Source organism: Pleurodeles waltl, chromosome 6, assembly GCF_031143425.1.
Source record: "Pleurodeles waltl isolate 20211129_DDA chromosome 6, aPleWal1.hap1.20221129, whole genome shotgun sequence".
Taxonomy (NCBI): Eukaryota; Metazoa; Chordata; class Amphibia; order Caudata; family Salamandridae; genus Pleurodeles; species Pleurodeles waltl.
Window position 1 is genome coordinate 371,022,751 of NC_090445.1, and position 15,454 is coordinate 371,038,204.

The following is a 15,454-nucleotide window of genomic DNA, read 5'->3' on the forward strand; positions in this document are numbered from 1 at the left end:
CGGAGATGCAGTCTTTTTGGCCCTGAGACTTCAGGAAGCAAGCTCAATCCAAGCCCTTGGATAGCACTTTTCAGCAGTGGGGACCAAGGCAGCAGGACAACAGCAGGACAGCAGTGTGTTTCAGAAAACAGTCAGGTGAGTCCTTTGGGCAGACAGACAGCTTCTCTTAGCAGGCTGCAGGTTCTGGCTCAGAGTGTCTTTCCTAAGAGGTATCTTCTCAAGAAGTGTCTGAGTTGGTAGGTTCAGGGACCCAGTGTATATACCCAAATGTACCTTTGAAGTAGGGGAGACTTCAAAGAGTGGCTTAGAAGTGCAGAAGGCCCCTTTTCAGTTCCATCCTGTCTGCCAGGGTCCCAGGAGAAGGTTTGGCAGTCCATTGTGTGAGGGCAGGCCACTGTCCTTCTTGATGTAAGTGTCAGGCCCTCCATTCTCCTAGCCCAGGAAGACTCATTCAGTATGGAGATGTGTGCAGGTGTGCCTGGGCATCCTGTTTTTGGGGTTGTCTGAGTAAAAGGCACAAGGGAGCTGTCCACTAGACGGGGATTGTAAGGCACAGAAGGATTTAAGTGCAGAGAAATGCTCACTTTCTAAAAGTGTCATTTCTCAAATAGTAACATTAAATGCAACTTCACCAGTCAGCAGGATTTTGTATTACCATTCTGGCCATACTAAATATGACCTTGTTACTCCTTTCAGATCAGAATCTACCACTCAAACAGTATATGAGGGTAGTCTTTATGCTTTGCTATCCTATGAAAGGAGCAGGCCTCACAGTAGTGGAAAACAAATGTAGGAGTTTTACACAACCAGGACATATAAACTACATAGGTACAAGTCCTGCCTTTTACCTACATAGCACCCTGTTCTACGGGTTACCTAGGGCCTACCTAGGGCCTACCTTAGGGGTGACTTATATGTAGAAAAAGTGTAGTTTGAGACTTGGCAGGTACTTTTAAATGCCAAGTTGAAGTGGCAGTGAAACTGCACACACAGGGGCAGGGCTGAGACATGGTTAAGGGCTACTTATGTAGGTGGCATAATCAGTGCTGCAGACCCACTAGTAGTAGTTAATTTACAGGCCATTGGCACATGTAGTGCACTTTGTTAGGGACTTACAAGTAAATTAAATATGCCATTTGGGTATGAACCAATGTCAACATGTTTTAGGGAGAGAGTATATGCACTTTAGCACTGATTAGAAGTGGTAAAGTGCACAGAGTCCTAAAGCCAGCAAAAATGAGGTCAGAAAAAGAGGAGAAAGGCAAAGCGTTTGGGGGTGACCCTGTAGAAAGGTCATTTCCAACATATCCCCCTTCCAGCCTAAAGCCAGGGTAGGCTTATCAATACTCTGATGAACTTCCCTGCTTAAGGCATTAGAACATGGACAATGGCCCACTACTGCAGGGACACTTGCCAGTTCTATGCCTTTCTGCACTCAGTGAGGCTCCTCTGTCTAAACTCTCTGGGGCCACTGAACTGACCCATGGGGAACCCTTCTCCTCACCTGAGGAAGCTTCTAACTTTAATTTGCGCACAGATGCATCCCAGTATGCAGACAGAGCCACCATGGCCAACAAAGTGATGTGGCCCATTCCACCCCTTGGGTCTGACTTCTGTCCCCAACTCAGGGAAACTCTGTCCACAAGGAAAGCAACCAAAAGAGGCCACTGACAGATGTCAGGGTCAGGAGCCAGCTCCAGACCATCCACTGCTAAGTGGAGGCCCCAAGCAGGGCCACTGGGCAAGCTTCTCCTCCAGCCTGGAAGCTGGTAGGGGGTTCCCTAGGGGCTCCTGAGGTTTCTCTGACATTTGAGGTATCTCAGAATGGGGGACAGTAGCCCCAGGGGTCTGGTACCTCTTCTCCACTCTACCTCCCACCAGTTCAGGGGTGGTGCCCTGACACTGTTGAATCAACCCAGGGTCTGTGCCCTGAGGCTGAACAGGGGTCAAGGATAAGTCCTTCCTCACCTTGCCCCTACACCTGGGCACACATACCGTCCTCTGGGGAGTGGTACTGCCAGACAACTGAACTGTTAGGGCACCCTTAGGGGTCACCGCTCTCAGTTCTCCTGCCACTAGGGGTAACTCATTCCCCAGAATGCAGTCAATGGGCATCTGGGGACTAAGTATGACCTGCCTCTGGGTCACCTCTCCACCCCACTCGAGGGATACCAGGGCCATGGGGCATAAGAAATCCTCCCCATGGGCTGGAGTCACCCTACACACCTGGCCAGTGTAGTGCTCTGAGGAAACTGGTCTCTCCACCACCATGGCACGACTAGCCCCGTGTCCCTCAGAGCGGTGACTGGAACCCCATTCACTATCACCTAGTGGAAGTGATGACTCCCACCCTCAGGGATCACCAGCTTACCCTCTGCGTTTATCTCCCAACTGAAGGAGATGAAGGCATGGTCTACAACCTGCCCCTGGGGACTACTTTCCCCTAAGCCCACATTGGCCACCCCTACATAGGTCCCGTCCCAGCAGTGGGCGGTTTCTTTGGACGGACAGAGTCCCCCTTCTTGTGTCCTAGCTGGGAGCACTCAAAGCAGCGGGGTTGGGTATGGGATGCTTTAAGCCACTGCCCACCAGAACCACCCCCCTGTTTCACAGATGTGGCATGGGAACCCTTTTCTCCCCCCCTACTCTGGAACTTGTCTGGGTCATCTCTAACCTCCCCCTCACACTGTTGGGGGGAACCAGAACCACCCTTCTTGGGGTCACTCCCAGGTACCTTTTTGGACACTCTGCTGCTAACCCAGAGGTCCACCTCCTCAGCAATCTTTCTAGAATCACTGAGTTTACTGTCAACTAGGTGCTGGTGCAACTCTATAAAGCAAACACTGACCATCTGCTCTTTTAGGATCAAATTATGTAACCCCAAATACTCATCTACTTTACTGCCCCGCACCCATCCATTCAGTGCCTTACTGGAGAAATCAAAAAAGACTACCCAGTTCTGTGTGGAGAGTTTGGTGCTGTCCTTTAACCTCTGACAGTATTTCTCAGGTGTCAGCCCAAACTTGGCAAGTAAAGCGGTTTTCATGGGTTGCATATGTGTTTTAATCCCTTGCATCCAATGCAAGGAGTGTGACCCTCCCCACAACTAGTAAATACCACTACAAGGTGGCCCCCATTGCTCTTAGAAACCCCATGAGCCCTAGTGCAACTTCAAAGGCAGCCAATCACTTATCAATGTCATCTCCCACCACATAACTTGCACCACATTTTTAGGTATACGAACCTTCTTTTCCCCAGAAGGTCCTACATGTATGCTGACACCATCACTTCTGGACTCAGACTGCCTAGACTTGAGGTCCAGCTCCTTTAGACTCAGTTCATGAGCCAGAAGTAGTTTATTTTCAATCAAGGCCCTTTCAGCCTCAGCTTGCTTGGCTGCTCTCTCAGCTTCAGATTGTTTGGCTTCTCTCTCTGCCCTCCTCTCCTCCTGTTAAGCTTCAATATTTAACCTTGTAATTTGCAGTTGAAATTCTCTCTCTTCCCTCCTTTCCTCTGCAGCCTGGCTACAGCTAGACACACTGCTCCCTGGTTTAGTAGGGGGCACAATTCCAGGGGTAACATCCAACACTGCTGGTGACAATTCCTCTGAGATGCCATCCTCTGGCTCCTCCTTCTCAACATTCTCCTGTGTACAGGCTTCTGCCCAGGCCATCAGCGCCTTTTGGTATTCCTCCTTTCTCGAGGCACCCCAGGTAGGTACTCCCATCCCCTTGTAGAACCCCTTCAGCTGGTTAACGGTGCATGTCTCCAGCTTGGCTAGGTCAAAGTCTTCAGCTCCCTCTTGAGACCCAGCCAGAGACATGTTGAATGAGGATTACGTTAAAATGCCAGGTAGAAAAACGAAATTGCTGAAAAAGACAAAAAAATCTAGTTGACCTTCAACTGTGGGTAGGTATTGTACACATAGCAATTGTATGTCACTGCACAAATACAAGTCCTCTCTCACCGCTGCCACCAACGTTAGAAATTAGGTCTTTGGTTGGCAGTCATGTTACCCCCTGTCCAAGGAAGGACCCTCACTCTAGTCAGGGTAAATAACACACACTCCAAATTATCCTCTGCCCACCCTCTTGTAGCTTCGAACTGAGCAGTCAAGCTTATCTTAGAAGACAATGTGTAAAGTATATCTGCAATAAATCATGTAATAACACAATATAACACTACAAAAATAAACCACACAGGTTTAGAAAAATATAGAATATTTATCCGAGTAGATTAAGGTCAAAACGATCAAGATTTGATAAATACAAGTTTGAACTATCACTTTTGTAATGATGAATAGAGTCTTTTAATTCTTAAAAACAACAATTGTCTCTTGCGAGCGCAAAGTACCTGGTTTGCGTCCAAATTATCAGCACGGGACCGCAGGGGAAGAGAAGCGTGGAAAATGAGGAGGTGTGTGCCAGTTTCTCCAGGCGCACACAGACGATGGGTTGATGCTGCTCCACGCGCAAGGGCTTTGTGTCGATTTCCGGTGCGCAGACTTGGATCCTCTTTGGGTTGCGGGGTGCTTGGACACCCCGGGGATGATGTGGAGAAATCCTTAGCGGGCAGGACGAAGTCATAGTAGCTGCGTTGATCCAGTGGGCAAATTTCTGTCACATCGCAGGCGCTACGTCGATTCCTCTCACAGGAAGCCAGGCTGCGTCATTCCAGTTCGGCAATGCGTCGATCCGGTATGCCGTATGTCGAAGTTCCATCGTAATGCTGGAGCTGCGTCGATCTCCACTCGGGGAGCAGGACTGCGTCGTTCCGGTTCAATGATGCAGTGATTTTCTCACCGCTGGGCAGGTTGTGCATCGATTCTGGCAGGCTGTGCGTCGATTTTCACCACACAAGGAATACTTTGCAGAGATGAAGTCTTTTTGGCCCTGAGACGTCAGGAAGCAGGAGGCAAGCTCAATCCAAGCCCTTGGAGAGCACTTCTCAGCAGAGCCAGAGGGCAGCAGGGCAACAGCAGGGCAGCAGCCTTTTGCAGAAAAGCAGTCAGGTGAGTCCTTTGGGCAGCCAGGCAGCTTCTCTTAGCAGGTTGCAGGTTCTGGTTCAGAGTTTCTTTCCCAGGAGGTATCTTGTCAAGAAGTGTCTGAGTTGGTAGGGTAAGGGACCCAGTTTATATACCCAAATGTGCCTTTGAAGTGGGGGAGACTTCAATGAGTGGCTTAGAAGTGCACAAGGTCCGCTTTCAGTTCCATCTTGTCTGCCAGGGTCCCAGTAGGGGGTTTGGCAGTCCATTGTGTGAGAGCAGGCCACTGTCCTTTGACATGTAAGTGTCAGGCCCTCCACCCTCCCTGCCTAGGAAGACCCATTCAGTATGCAGATGTGTCCAGGTGTGACTGAGCATCCTGTGTTTGGGGTTGTTTGAGTGAAATGCACAAGGGAGCTGTCCACTAACCCAGCCAGATGTGGATTGTAAGGCACAGAAGGATTTAGGTGCAGAGAAATACACACTTTCTTAAAGTGGCATTTCTCAAATAGTAATATTAAATCCATCTTCACCAGTCATCAGTATTTTGTATTACCATCCTGGCCATACAAAATATGACCTTGTTACTCTTTTCAGATCAGAATCTACCACTCAAACAGTATATGAGGGTAGCCCTAATGCTATCCTATGAAATGAGCAGGCCTCACAGTAGTGGAAAACGAATTTAGGAGTTTTACACTACCAGGACATATAAACTACACAGTTACATGTCCTGCCTTTTACCTACATATCACCCTTCCCTACGGGTTACCTAGGGCCTACCTTAGGGGTGACTTATATGTAGAAAAAGGGGAGTTTGAGGCTTGGCAGGCACTTTCCTTTAAATGCCAAGTCGAAGTGGCAGTGAAACTGCACACAGGCCTGGCAGGGGCATGCATGAGACATGGTTAAGGGCTACTTATGTGGGTGGCACAACCAGTGCTGCAGGCCCACTACTAGTAGTTAATTTACAGGCCTTGGGCACATGTAATGCACTTTGCTAGGGACTTACAAGTAAATTAAATATGCCAATTGGGTATGAGCTAATGTCACCATGTTTTAGGGAGAGAGCATATGGACTTTAGCACTGATTAGCAGTGGTAAAGTGTGCAGAGTCCTAAAGCCAGCAAAAATGAGGTCAGAAAAAGAGAAATAGGAAAGGAAAAACTTTGGGGGGGACCCTGTAGAAAGGCCATTTCCAACAAGAATTTTTTGCGATTTCTTAAAATTCACAATCGCAAATAGCATGTAAAAAATAGCGATTCGGTAAAATAGCGAATCGGAATTTGGAAATCGCAAAGTGCGATTTGTGTATTCTGGAGCAGCATGATGACATCACAAACAGAAGTGGGTCAGTGCATGCTGATTGCAAAAAGTCTGAGCCACAGGAGCAGGCAGAGAGACCCAGCACAGCACCAGGGAGGCACTCAGGAGAGTCAGCCAGACCAGGTGAAGACAATGGCCACTGATGGAAATGGCAAGGACACAGGAGGTAGAAAAAGAAAACTGAAATTCAGTGAGCAGGAATTGGAGGTGCTCACAGAAGAGGTGGTCAGGAACCATGACCAGTTATTTGGCAAATACTCACTGCATCTCCCAGAAAGTGAGTAAAGGGAAATGTGAACTGACATCCAGAGCAAAATTTGTGCGGTGGGTGTTGCTCAGCGTTCATTTGAGGAGATACGCAAGTTCTGGTACAACTTGCAATTACGTGCCAAGGAGAGGGTAGCAAGCAGGCTGAAGGAAGCAAGGAGCACTGGTTGTGGACATGCAAGGAGAACATCATGAATGACATGCTGCGCATTGTTGTTGCAGATGTTCGGAGCCCTAACGTAGCAGAAACTGGAACAGGGGGAATGACGAAAGTCACCCACAGTCTGATTCAAACACCATTGAGTCCATCATACCTGCACCAACCAGACGCAGGGCAAGAGTGGAACCCCTGCCTGAGTTTACTCTGGACTCCGATGAATTACAGGAAGATGTACCCGCACCATCTTTAGAGGGTAGAAGCACCCACAGACAGCAGTCCCTGTTTTGGCGTCAGCCTACTCCCCTCAGGACGTGTTGTGAAGAAGGCAGACAGAGGACAGAGGAAGGTGGGGACCCAGCACTGTTCGGAGGTCTTGAGGCATCCATGTTGAAAGTGCAGCGCCTGCAATGTAAACACATGAGATCAATGCACAGGCAGTTGGTGTCTCTCAATCACAACATGTGCAAGCTGCATGAAGGACAGCAAGCTACGCAGAACATGTAAGGGAGATGACAAATGTAATTAAGGAACTCTGCACTGTAATGCAGCAGGAGCATGTCACCTATGGTAGGCACCATCACAAATTGATGGGTAGGCTGGATGGGTTTAGCAGATCTGTCAATTGGCTCACTAACACAACTGCTTTGCTGTCATGACGTGCTGTGGGCATGCAAGTGGAAATGGCACATTGCAGTCAGGACATTGCACGAGTATTGGTGCAAGTCACCAATGTACCGGAGACAATGCAGACATCCCAGAGTGCTGCAAACAACGATCTGGGTGGTGGGGATATTGAGGAGCTCTCTAGCCTCAGCAGTGTCACAGCCCCTGTGATGGATCCTAGGCATTGCAGTTCCAGACACAGTTCTGTCTCTGAACCCGCAACAAGAAGTGCCACTGAGCCCACTGAGCATTCAAGTGGAGTGCATGGACGTAAAAAGTAATGTTGAGAAGTTCAGGGCCTTGCATATTTTGTATTAATGCATTGATACTATGATGTTAATAGTATCACACTGTAATTGGGACCTGATTGTGTCTTTTGATTACCTATGTCCTATTCACACATAATTGTCCTGAAGTCAAGGCAATAAATGTGATACCTGCAGCAAAAAATGAAAGTAGACATGGTGTTGTCATTATGTACATCAGAAATAGTTATTTGCCCGCCCTCTGCTGCTCTGGTTCTGTCTGCTGGGTAAAGGGGTGGTAAGGGGCCGTCATCCTCATTGGAGTCCATCTCTGTGGGTTAGACTGGTATGCCTCTTGTTGTTGCAAGACTGCACATGTGGCCACGATCTTGCAGGTGGTTTCTGGACTGTATTGCAGTGTGCCCCCACTTTTATGCAGGCATCAGAAACAACTCTTCAGCAGGCCAAAGTCTTCTCAATCACGCTTCGTGTCCTCCTATGTGCTGCATTGTATCTTCGTTCACTTGGCGTGGCAGGATTGAGATACGGTGTCAGGATGAAGAACCACACTGCATATGCACTGTCTCCTAGACTGACAAGAGTGTAAAATGAGTTATTGTTATCTGTGACATCACATACACATTTTGCAACATTGTTCTCTGTTACATTACCAAGTAGGTATCCTTCGCCAAAGTCCCCAGCAAGAAGTCTTGTGTGTACTCCACTGTGCCTGAAGATGTGGGAATCATGTGTGCTACCAGAGTATCTGGCCACAAGATCAGTTATGATGTTTGAGGCATTGCATATGACCTGGATTTCACAGAATATGTATTTTTTCCTATTCCTATATATATATATATATATACTCTGTTGCAGATGGTGGACAGGTTGCTACGTGTCCCATCAATGCAGCCAATGACGTGTGGAAACTGGGCTTCCTGGTAGAAATCTGATTTAGCTTTTTGCAAATCCTGTGGGGTGTTGGGGAATTTTATGTGCAGCTGAAGTTTAGTGAACATGGCATTAAGAAATGTATTAAAGAAGAATGAGAGCGCACTTTTGTGACACTCCTCCAGCTGCTGCTATGTCCCCTTGATAGCTTCCTGAGGCTAATAGGTGTAGGGAGCATAATACCTGCATATGAGTGGGTATGGCATTGGTTCTGTGTGTTTGTGTGTCGCTGCAATAGGGATTGTAAATCAGCTACTAAGTCAAGTATAATGGCAGAGTTCAACCTGTATTTGTCATATATCTCCTCCCCTGTCTGATCAAAGAGGGTAATTCGCACTCTGAAAATGCGCTCCTGTCACCTCTTCCATTTCCCCAAACCTGCTAGGATCCTCATCCTCCTCACCATGACATAGAGTGCAGCCATTGTTAAAAAGGACAGATGCATTCTGTGCCTCTTTATATAGGTTACACCTGTTTACCTGATTTCAATTTGTGGTAAATTTCACTTGCATTAACCCATTTTGCGACTAATCACAATTTGTATTCTCATTGTATTTCGATTCTTTATTTGCAAATCAGAGACTGCGATTCGCAAAATCTAGGTGAATTTTTAAGGAATCGCTATTTTAGCTATTCCTTAAAAATGCACTGCGAATGCATTTCATGCATCATGAAAGTCTATTTTGCATTCACAAATGGTGGAATTTACCGACTCGCAGCGTTTGGGAATGCAAAATCCTTTGATACATCTGGCCCTAAGTTTCTGAGCAAGGGTGTGGTACTGGGTACAGAAACCTATTGAGCACTTTCAGGAATACAACACACTTTATTATGTTGTGACTTTAGAAATACTATTCATAATTGTATATTTCTCTTGTCCCTTACATCCATGCTAAGTACATCTTGGGTCACAGAAGAACCTATTCTTTGCAGCTCCATGTGGAGACGAGGAGTAGGAGTAAGCGGCTGAGATGATTTATTGGTGGCTGACCACTTGTACAAGTATGGAAGGATGGTGGGCACTTCTGACTAATAGAGCAGCTGTCCTGGAGGAGAGCAGACTGGCCAGGTCTCTGAAAAGGGCAGTGAGCAGCTCGCAATTGCAAACACTGTCATCCCAGATAATCCTATCCACGTCTACCTGGGACTTTGGCAGGGTCTGCTGTCCAGCATGGTGCTTGCCGGTGTTCTGCTGGGCTATATCGAGAAGTGAAGTGAAAAAACAGAGTGAAGAAGGATAGGAGATGCTTTGGGGGGGCAGTGGTGAGTTCTTGCCGATGATGGCCTTTCATGGGCAGGTCGGAGGATAAATGACAATAGGTAATATTGGTGAGGCAATGACGAGGAAATTGCCACATCCGGTGATGCCTCTCCAGAAGAGAAGAGTAACTGACTGGGTGAAAGCATGCATGGATGCTCCCAACTCATAGATCTACCGGCTGCAAAAGTAAAACAAAGAAAATGGCCTCCGTCTACCTGCAAGGGGGGGTGCAACATATAGTCCCAAACATGCTGTACTGTGGAATCACATGCAACATTATGTTTCCAAAGATGCCAAAGAGGCTGTAGCTATCACCCTCCATCATTGACATGTTTCAGGTGGATGCCCATTGTCTGCCCCAAACGTTTGGAAGCCTCAGGAAGCCATAGGAGATTCGCATATAGAAACACCTCACTGCAGTGTTATGTTTACACACCCAGCGGCCAGGTCCCAGCTCCTGACCTCCTCAGCACTGTAATGACCTAACCCTTGTGGCCTGGTTCCAATTAAATAAACATGTCCTCCAAGCATCACATCAAAAGTCGTTTCCCATTGTTATTCCAAGGTCCAGGAAAGATCAATGACAGATAGCACAGAAGTATGGAGTTTGCTGGTTCAGGATATCACTGATCAAGCCAATGACTCAAAATGAGAGGTATTCTCTTCCACTGCAGCACTAAAGAGAAACTCTGAAAAGATATGTGTCAATCTGCATATACATTGTGCAGCCAATGAGAGGAAGCAACAGCCAGAACCACATCTCACAGATATGATCAGCTGCCTCAACAGTGTCTGCATTTTCTCAAAGCTCATTCTTTACAGGGGAAACGACCAGCTAAAGTTTAAGGTGTAGTTGTGCTACACTTTCAAAACACCAGGAGCTCAGCCACAGCAAATGTTGCAATTTTGTGAAATCCTTGGCAATGGAATTGTTTAAAGATACAATCAGAAGAGTCATTTGCCCCATAGAGAACTGTTTGAACTACAGTGACAGCATTCTTGTGTTTGGCAAAGGAGCAACTTGATTCAGCCTTCAGTGTAAAAGTATTGGACTTCTGACTCAATGTTGACAAATGGGATTTCCACAAGACTGACCCTATGTTCTTGAGTCACCTTTTATTCAGCCGAGGAATGCGACCACATCAAGGCACAGTGGCTCCACTGCGGAACTTCGACAATCATGTGGATATCTCTGAGGAACAGCCCTTCAGGGTAAAGGAAAATTGCTACTTTTGCTTGTAGGAAAGTAGCCTATTTCTAGCTTGGCTACCCCGGCTACCTTTTGTCAGTGTGTTTGACTGTGTCTACTGGGATTCTGCTAATCAGGATCCCAGTAGTTATGTTCTCAACCCTAATTTATGGTTGTTGCATGATGGTAACCCAGTATTTCCCCCACAATTGGCATACTGATGCCCCCTTATAAGTCCCTAGTATATAGTACTGAGTTACCCAGGGCATTGGGGTTCCAGGGGATCCCTATGGGCTGCAGCATATCTTTTGTCACCCATAGGGAGCCCATGCGAAGGCTTCTGCAGGGCTGCTACTGCAGCCTGTGTGAAAAGGCGCATGCACCCTTTCACTGCTATTTACACTGCACCAGGTCACCTATAAGTCACCCACACAGCAGGTCATCCAGCCCTGAGGGTAGGGTGCAAGGTACCTGTGTGTGTGGGCACCCCTATAGTAGCATAGGTGCCCCCTTGACCTCCAGGACCATTTTCTGAGACTTCATGATTGCGGGGATGCCATTTTACGCGTCTACTGGACATAGGTCACTACCTATGTCCAGCTACATAATGGTAACTTTGAAAATAGGCATGTTTGGTATAAGCATTGGTTGTATGATTCCATGCACTCTGGGAGTTCCATAGAGTACTTGGAGCATTGCCATTCCAGCCTTCTGAGGTTTCCCACGCAGCCCCAGCTGCTGCCACCTATCAGACAAGTTTCTTCCCTCCTGTTGCTTGACCAGCTCAAGCCGAGGAAGGCAGAACAAAGAATTTCTTTTGGGAGAGGGATTTCCTTTGGAAATAAGTGTTACAGGCTTGGGAGGGGTAGCCTCCCCAAGCCACTGGGAATGCTTTGAAGTGCACATTTGGTGCCCTCCTTGCATGATCCAGTCTATACCGGTTCAGGGACCCTCCGTCCCTGCTCTGGCACAAAACTGGTCAAAGGAGAGGGAAGTGACCACTCCCCTGCCCATCACCACCCCATGGGTGGTGCTCTGAGCTCATCCAGAGGGTCCCTGGGTTTTGCCATCTTTGATTCTAAGTTGGCAGGGAACTCTGGGAGCATCTGAGTGGCCAGTGCCAGCAGGTGATGTCAGAGCCCTCCCCTAATAGGTGCTTACCTGTTTAGCTGACCAATCCCCCTTTCAGGGCCATTTAGGGTCTCTCTCTTGGGTAGTTCTTCAGATTTGGCTTGCAAGACTCCAGCAGGAGTCCTCTGCATCCTTTACTTCACCTTCTCACTGAAGAAACTGCATGCTGCAGCCCCAGAAACTCTACAAACTGCAACAAAGAAGCAAAGATGACTTTTGCAACATTGTTGTGAGAAAGTAGCCTCTTTCTAGCCTTGTTACCCCCACTTTTGGCCTGTTTTTGAGTGTATGTCAGGGTGTTTTCACTGTCTTACTGGGATCCTGCCAGCCAGGGCCCAGTGCTCATAGTGAAAACCCTATGTTTTCAGTATGTTTGTTATGTGTCACTGGGATCCTGCTAGCCAGGACTCCAGTGCTCATAAGTTTGTGACCTATATGTATGTGTTCCCTGTGTGATGCCTAACTGTCTCACTGAGGCTCTGCTAACCAGAACCTCATTGGTTATGCTCTCTCTGTACAAATTGTCACTAACAGGCTAGTGACCAATTTCACCAATTTACATTGGCACACTGGAACACCCTTATAATTCCCTAGTATATGGTACTAAGGTACCCAGGGTATTGGGGTTCCAGGAGATCCCTATGGGCTGCAGCATTTCTTTTGCCACCCATAGGGAGCTCTGACAATTCTTACACAGGCCTGCCACTGCAGCCTGAGTGAAATAACATCCACGTTATTTCACAGCCATTTACCACTGCACTTAAGTAACTTATAAGTCACCTATATGTCTAACCTTTACCTGGTAAAGGTTGGGTGCTAAGTTACTTAGTGTGTGGGCACCCTGGCACTAGCCAAGGTGCCCCCACATGGTTCAGGGCAAATTCCCCGGATTTTGTGAGTGCGGGGACACCATTACACGCGTGCACTACACATAGGTCACTACCTATGGGTAGCTTCACAATGGTAACTCCGAATATGGCCATGTAACATGTCTATGATCATGGAATTGCCCCCTCTATGCCATCCTGGCATTGTTGGCACAATCCCATGATCCCACGGGTCTCTAGCACAGACCCGGGTACTGCCAAACTGCCTTTTCAGGGGTTTCACTGCAGCTGCTGCCAACCCCTCAGACAGGTTTCTGCCCTCCTGGGGTCCAGCCAGGCTTGGCCCAGGAAGGCAGAACAAAGGACTTCCTCAGAGAGAGGGTGTTACACCCTCTCCCTTTGGAAAAAGGTGTTAAGGCAGGGGAGGAGTAGCCTCCCCCAGCCTCTGGAAATGCTTTCATGGGCACAGATGGTGCCCATTTCTGCATAAGCCAGTCTACACCGGTTCAGGGACCCCTCAGCTCTGCTCTGGTGCGAAACTGGACAAAGGAAAGGGGAGTGACCACTCCCCTGACCTGCACCTCCCCTGGGAGGTGCCCAGAGCTCCTCCAGTGTGCTCCAGACCTCTGCCATCTTGGAAAAAGAGGTGCTGCTGGCACACTGGACTGCTCTGAGTGGCCAGGGCCAGCAGGTGACGTCAGAGACTCCTTCTGATAGGCTCCTTCAGGTGTTGCTAGCCTATCCTCTTTCCTAAGTAGCCAAACCCTCTTTTCTGCCTATTTAGGGTCTCTGCTTTGGGGAATTCCTTAGATAACGAATGCAAGAGCTCATCCGAGTTCCTCTGCATCTCTCTCTTCACCTTCTGCCAAGGAATCGACTGCTGACCGCGCTGGAAGCCTGCAAAACTGCAACAAAGTAGCGAAGACGACTACTGCAACTCTGTAACGCTGATCCTGCCGCCTTCTCGACTGTTTTCCTGGTGGTGCATGCTGTGGGGGTAGTCTGCCTCCTCTCTGCACTAGAAGCTCCGAAGAAATCTCCCGTAGGGCGACAGAATAGTCTCCCTGCTACCGCAGGCACCAAAGAACTGCATCACCGGTACCCTGGGTCTCCTCTCAACACAACGAGCGAGGTCCCTTGAATCCAGCAACTCTGTCTAAGTGACTCCCACAGTCCAGTGACTCTTCAGTCCAAGATTGGTGGAGGTAAGTCCTTGCCTCCCCACGCCAGACTGCATTGCTGGGAACGGCGTCTTTTGCAGCTACTCCGGCCTCTGTGCACTTCCGGCGGAAATCCTGTGTGCACAGCCAAGCCTGGGTCCACGGCACTCTAACCTGCATTGCACGACTTTCTAAGTTGTCCTCCGGCGGCGTGGTACTCCTTTGTGCAACTTCGGGTGAGCACCATTTCACTCCTCTTCATAGTGCCTGTTCCAGCACTTATGCGGGTGCTGCCTGCTTCTGAGAGAGCTCCTTGTCTTGATGGGCGCCCCCTCTGTCCCCAGACGCAATTGGCGACATCCTGGTCCCTCCTGGGACACAGCAGCATCCAAAAACCCTAACTGCACGATTTGCAGCTAGCAAGGCTTGTTGGTGGTCTTTCGGCGGGAAAATACTTCTGCACAACTCTCCACGGCGTGGGACATCCATCCTCCAAAGGGGAAGTTTCTAGCCCTTGTCGTTCCTGCAGAAACCTCAGCTTCTACTGTCCAGTAGCAGCTTCTTTGCACCCACAGCTGGCATTTCCTGGGCATCTGCCCATCTCCGACTTGCTTGTGACTTTTGGACTTGGTCCCCTTGTTCCGCAGGTACCCTCATTTGGAAATCCATCGTTGTTGCATTGCTGGTTTTTGTCTTTCCTGCAGAATTCCCCTATCACGACTTCTATGTCCTTTGGGGAACTTTAGTGCACCTTGCACTCACTTTTCAGGGCCTTGGGGTGGGCTATTTTTCTAACCCTCACTGTTTTCTTACAGTCCCAGTGACCCTCTACAAGGTCACATAGGTTTGGGGTCCATTCGTGGTTCGCATTCCACTTTTGGAGTATATGGTTTGTGTTGCCCCTATCCCTATGTGTCCCCATTGCATCCTATTGTAACTATACATTGTTTGCACTGTTTTCTAATACTATACTGCATATTTTTGGTACGGTGTACATATATCTTGTGTATATTTGCTATCCTCATACTGAGGGTACTCACTGAGATACTTTTGGCATATTGTCATAAAAATAAAGTACCTTTATTTTTAGTATATCTGTGTCTTGTGTTTTCTTATGATATTGTGCATATGACACTAGTGGTACTGTAGGAGCTTCACTCGTCTCCTAGTTCAGCCTAAGCTGCTCTGCTAAGCTACCATTATCTATCAGTTTAAGCTGCTAGACACCCTATACACTAATAAGTGGGCCTGGTGCAAGGTGTAAGTACCCCTTGGTACTCACTACAAGCC